General features: G+C 46.4%; 1 long non-coding RNA gene across 1 annotated transcript in view; it reads left to right on the top strand.

The window, feature by feature from the left end:
- Positions 1-228: 228 nt before the first annotated feature.
- The window catches only part of LOC138416915 (uncharacterized), a 59,013-nt gene continuing 53,241 nt past the window's right edge, over positions 229-6,000 (top strand). The window contains exon 1 of the long non-coding RNA XR_011247895.1: positions 229-554. This is a non-coding gene — a long non-coding RNA (uncharacterized lncRNA). The remainder of the gene's footprint in view (positions 555-6,000) is intronic.

Here is a 6,000-nt window from a genome sequence, read left to right as displayed (position 1 = left end):
CCTCTCCGTCTAAATAGGAGAGTAAAATCAATGCTACTGCTTTGTGGCAACTTGGAGGCGGGAAAACATCTGCTGGGAGATAGGCAGGTGACTCTGGAGCCTAAAGCTTTTCCTGTTTCGCAATTTCCCCTGGAGGAGGCCTTAGAGCAAAAAGAGAGATCAAGCTGATAGCAGGGTGCAGGGAACGCCTATCCGGGATGGCCTATCAGGGATCGCCGGGGAAGCGTCAGAGAGGGCCCAGCCTCCGTCGGCAGCGCTGTAAGGTTTGCTGCGTGCCTGCTGGAGGGGGACTGGGCCCCGGTGTCCTGCTCTGTGATGCTGGGACTGGCCGCCCCAGGTGTCTCTGCAGGGCTGCTGGCCACCGTGTGTCCTTCGTCCCTGAAGTCATGACTGTCAAGGAGAAGTGACGCCAGAGAAGCCAGTGGGTTCCCAATGGTCCCCCCAGAGCTATTCCCTGCCCTGCCCTTTGCTCCAGGAAGCTGACCCCCATCATGACTGCTCCTGGACGCCGCCGCTTTCTGGTTTCCTGCCAGGTCTTCTGGAGGCAGGCACCGGTAAGCGATCTCTGGGTGGGGCAGGAGGGTCTGGGCCACACCGCCAGCCGGGGTGGGGAGGCCTCCTTCCTCAGCTGCAGCTGCCTCCTCCTGCCAGGCACGCTCCGTCCCACTGGGCCCCCTCATGTGGTCTCAGCTTCTAACCCGTGGCTGTTTCCCCAAGCAGCTGGCTTCCGGAAACCAGCCGCCCCCTCAGTGAGTAGTCCTTCCATGAAACCTCCTTTGTTCCTGCCTTAAGTATCCTCCCCTGTCCTCCAGGACCCTGAGTGACGAGCCACTAGAAAACGGGCTGCGTGGTGGTGTCCACTTGACAGCAAAGGTCAGAACAGACTGAAGGCTTCAGAGACAGGAGAGGGGCCTGGCCTCCAGCCGAGACCTCTGAAGCCCTCTCGTTTGGATTTATAGGTGGTTTTTTTTTCTCACACAAATTATTTTATGTTTAAAAATTAGACATGAAATAGTGTAGGCATTATATAACCATGTAAATATAAATCAACAACTGAGGACACTAAGGCTTGCAATCACTAATTGTATCAGCCATAGTCGTATTCTTTAATGCAGTAATTAGAACAGTTATCTTATGCTTCTTCCATCAGTTTTAGACTAATTTATATTACTGCCCAGTAATAATTATGAAGATATAGAAATAGTTAACAATACAAAACATAGCTTATGTTGCTAAATCATAAAGATGTTCAGTGTTGGTATTTCATTTTTATGTGCACTAATGACAGTATCTGTTCAGCTTTTTCTTTTTTGGAATATTATTATCTTTACTGATTTACTTTTTGATACATGCTTTAGACACTGGTGCGTTTATTATTTTTTGTATTAAAGTATGATTGCTTTACAATATTGTTGGTTTCTGTTGTACAATGAAGTGAGTCAGCTATATGTATACACATATCCCTTCCCTCTTGAGCTGTTCACCCGCGTCCGTCCCACCCCCAGTTCGTTACAGAGCATTGAGCTGAGCTCTCTGTGTTAGAGGGCAGCTCCCCACTAGCTATTTAACTCAAGGTAGTACGTATATGTCAGTCCGGCTCTCCCAATTCGCCCACCCTCCCCTTCACCCCCTGTGTCTACTCGTCCATTCTCTGTCTATGTCTGCGTCTCTCTTCCTGCCCTGCAAATAGCCTCATCGGTACCACCTTTGTAAATTTCATACCTTTTTTTTGTAAAACCACCCACTGATGATTCTCGCTGGGATTGAAGCCTGAAGAAAATATCAAAGGGCAGGTGGCAGTGTAGTTACAGTCTTGAAGATGAGATGAGAGAGAGGTGTGGTTTCATTGGTTATTATAGATGCTCGCCCCCTTGAGAACTGTTCACTTACGGCTGTGATTCTACCCATGTGTATACAGTTCTGGGGAAGAATAGGGGTGAAGGTTGTGAAATACACCATTTCAAAGCATACTTCCAGTCATAGCCCTATCTATGTGCGCACACACACGTGCACACACACCCCTAGCATTTTCTTTCCAAGTCTGCCTTGTCTTTACACCCAGCGACAGAATCCTTGAATCCAGGAGATGCAGGTGGAGAGGGAGGCACTGGCGCGGTGCAGCAGAGTGTCAGCTACATGCACCAGGCTGAACTGCCTCTCAGAACCCCCTTCCTGCATGGTTCCAGAGACTCGCGGGTGGGAAGCGGGTGTGGAGGGAGGTAGCAGTCGCACTGTGCCCCATGCCCGCCGTATCTGAGACACTCACCCCCCCGGGTGGAGGTGGCACTCAGGCTGGCGGCTGCTCCGCCGTCAAGCGGTCCTCCCGCAGCTCCTCTAACCCAGAGGCCAGGTGTGTGTGCCCAGCATCATAACCAAGGCTCTGACTTCTGGGGGTTATTGGACTGCCAAGGGCAGAGGCAATCAGCTTTCCATCCATCCTCTCGGCTTGCAGCTCACACCTGTGGGCTCCATTTTGTGCTTGCTTTGTTCCACCTCACAGCCACCTTCCCTTCCCAGTGCCTGATGTCCTGTGGAATCCAACCCCCAGTGTAACACACACACACACACACACACACACACACACACACACACCCCGAGTGTGTTAGTGTCAGTCGCTCAGTTGTGTCTTTGTGACGGCATGGACTGCAGCCCACCAGGTTCCTCTGTCCATGAGGATTCTTCAGGCAAGAATACTGGAGTAGGTTGCCATGCCCTCCTCCAGGGGATCTTCCTGACCCAGGGATCGAACCCGGGTCTCCTGCACTGCAGGTGGATTCTTTTACTGTCTGAACCAACGGGGCTGCCCATATACCCCAAGAGGGGTGGTATCTCAGCAGGAAATGAAGAACAAGGACTTCAGTTCACTTGAATTCAATTTTGTGGCTGAAGTGAGAAATGGTTTCTTGACTTGTGGTATTTCTACCCAGGTTAGAAGCACCCCGGCCTGCACAAAGTCCAGTCCGCAGTTCGCGTCATTGCCCGCCTCTGTTGTCTGGTGGTGACTAGAGGGACTGAGTGGTCAGAGGCCACCTTGCGGAGTTAGATCCCCGTTCTGCAGAAAGCCAGCATTGGCATCTGCAGGGCTGGAAGCCAGCTGCACTCGTGCCTGCGGCCCCAGCCTCCCCTTTCCTGGCTCGAATGCCCACCAGGGTTCGGTGCCGGGCGAGGGATGAGAGTCTGACCACAGCGGGAGGGTGAGGTTTCCAGGTTCTCAGGGACAGACAAGCAGGGGGACCCAGCATTCTGTGAGTTCTTGATGTTCTCGATTCCGGTTAAAGCCACCCTCCTGTTTACATGAAGCAGGCTGATAGATGGAGATATTCACCTCGCTTTTAAAACTTTTCTTCTTTCACTGGGTTTCCCCCTTTCCCTCCAATCATGTTTCAGAGAAGCAATTTCCAAGGTGAGGCCAGGAGACCAGTAATAGTCTATAGATCTCCCAGGTTTTCTGTTTTAAAACCCTGTCCTCTTGGGGGAAATTGAAGATTTGCCAGCAAGATAAAGAAAGAAGACTAGAATGGAATGCATTCTAGTTTCCACACTTGTTTCCATCTTGAGTAGAAAATAATTTCCTTGCTCTTGGAAGGGGAGAGAGGAAAAACTGGGATAATGATAACCGTGCCATTATAAATATATCATATATATGTTATACATATCAAATAAAGCGAGGCTTTAGATTCTTAGATTGTAGGCACTATGTGCTAGCCACACTTCTAATTACTTCACAAATATTAAGTCATTTGGGCTTCCCAGGTGGCACTAGTGGTAAAGAATCCACCTGCCAATGCAGGAGGTATAAGAGAGGCAGGTTCGATCCCTGGGTCAAGAAGATCCCCTGGAGGAGGGCATGGCAACCCACTCCAGTATTCTTGCATGGAAAATCCCCATGGACAGAGGAGCCAAAAACCCTATGAGGTGACATTTTACAATTCATTTTACTGATGAAGAAACAGAGCCATGGTTCAAACCTTGTTGACCCTTCAGCTCTAGGATCTATCCTTGAGTTGTGGTTGTTTCCTGTGTGGATACCTAGAAATTATAGGTAAATTTGTACCTAGTAAATAAGTAACCATGTTTGTAATTAAAGTTGATCGTTGAACAAGTCAAGGGTTAATCTGCATAAAATTTATTGTCAGTTCTCCCTGTCTGTGATTCCTCTGCAGACCATGTAATACTGTTGTATTTACCATTGAAAATATCTCCATGTAAATGGACTCATGCAGTTCAAATCAGCATTTTCAAGGGTCATCTGTAAAATATTTTATCAATATAAAATATATTATTATATTATACTATATTATTTAGTGTATCATTGTTAATTATTATGTTATTAGTAAGTAAAATATATTCATTATTTCATATGGCAATGCCATAAGGGCAATTCCATAAGGGCATAAGGGCAATTTCATCAGTCACTTTATAGGTGATGTATCCTAAGATCTGTCATAATATTTTGGCAGACTAGCAGGGCTCAGGAATGAAGGTTTAAGATTCTCAAAGGAGAATGTGGCCTCTGTAGAATCATGCTTGCAGCTAAATATCTGGAACATCATAAGCCTCAGATAAATATCAGCTGCTTTAATGACTATTATGATGATTACAGTTATTAACACCCCAGAGAAGACTGCATGGGGCCAATTTGCCTGCACAGAATGGCTCTAGATCGTCACCTCCTTTCCCAGGACTGGATTCATCTGAGGTCATCATGGGGATCACTTTACCACTGCCTTGGATGCTCTGTTCTGCTTCATTTTTCCCTCCTGTAGAGGAACACAGTCTGATCCTCTAAACTACAAATCTGTTGTACTAACCATTTCAAAAGTATTTGCATTTAAAAGGAGAGGGTAGTGCTTAATAAAATAAAGGTGTATACATATATATATATATATTTGGATGCATTGTATTTATTTATTTTTTATGTGCAATTTATTATTTATTTATTTTTGGCCATACTGCATAGCATGTAGGAATTTAGTTCCCAACTAGGCATTGAACCCAGACCCCCTGTATGGGTAGAATGGTGTTAACCACTGGACCTCCAGGAAAGTCCCCAATAAAGGTGTATTCAATGATCAAATCATGGGATTTCTTACTATTTAATGATGGCTTCCCAGGTGGCTCAGTGGTAAAGAATCTGCCTGCAATACAAGATCCACAGTTTTGATCCCTGGGTTGGGAAGATCTCTTGGACAAGGAAGTGACAACACCCTCCAGTATTCTTGCCTGGGAAATCCCATGGACAAAGAAACCTGGTGGGCTACAGTCAAGATAGTACAATACCTTAATTACATGGACAGAGGAGCCCTATAGTCTATGGGGTTACAAAAAAGTCTGAGAAGACTTAGCAACTAAATAGCAACAATAACAGGATCCAGTAACTGTTACATATTGGGATGGTCAGGCTTACCGTGGCCCCTTGGGTCTTCCCTGTAGCCACACGCCCTCCTTCTCCTCTGTCTTATAAGTAGGACAGAGCGGGATGGCCCAGGACTGAGACATGACTGCATAAGTGGGGGAAACCAGGAGCACAAAAGACAAGACCTGACTTTGGTGACAACACAGTCTAAAACATCACATCCTCATAAAACCTGCTGGAAATTAGCTTTGCTTCCAAGAAGGCAAAGGGAGCTGGCCTGTTTTGAGTGTAGGAGGTGCCAGTGGAGATAGTTTGCCAACAGTAGCTACACCAGAAAGTGCAGATGTCTGTTATGGAAAGGTACTTCGAAGTATCATTTTTGAAGAGGAAGAACATGAATAAACATGATTCTCAGTGATATTAAATTCTTGGTGGATAAGCAAGTGTTTGGTAAAGACTAGTTGATTTGTTTGATCAAAATGCAATAATACCTTAATTACACATAATGTTCAATAGAGACTTATGGTATCAGTTAATGCAATGCATGAGGTCAAGGTGGAAGAAAGATGGACATTCATAGACTCAAGAGGTCCAAGGTCTATTCACAGGATAGTCCCTTAGCAGCTGTGTGACACCAGCTCAGT

The sequence above is a fragment of the Ovis canadensis genome, chromosome 13 (assembly GCF_042477335.2).
Source record: "Ovis canadensis isolate MfBH-ARS-UI-01 breed Bighorn chromosome 13, ARS-UI_OviCan_v2, whole genome shotgun sequence".
In the NCBI taxonomy this organism is placed as follows: Eukaryota; Metazoa; Chordata; class Mammalia; order Artiodactyla; family Bovidae; genus Ovis; species Ovis canadensis.
Note: the sequence above shows the minus strand (reverse complement) of the source record. Positions and strands in the feature narration are given on the sequence as shown.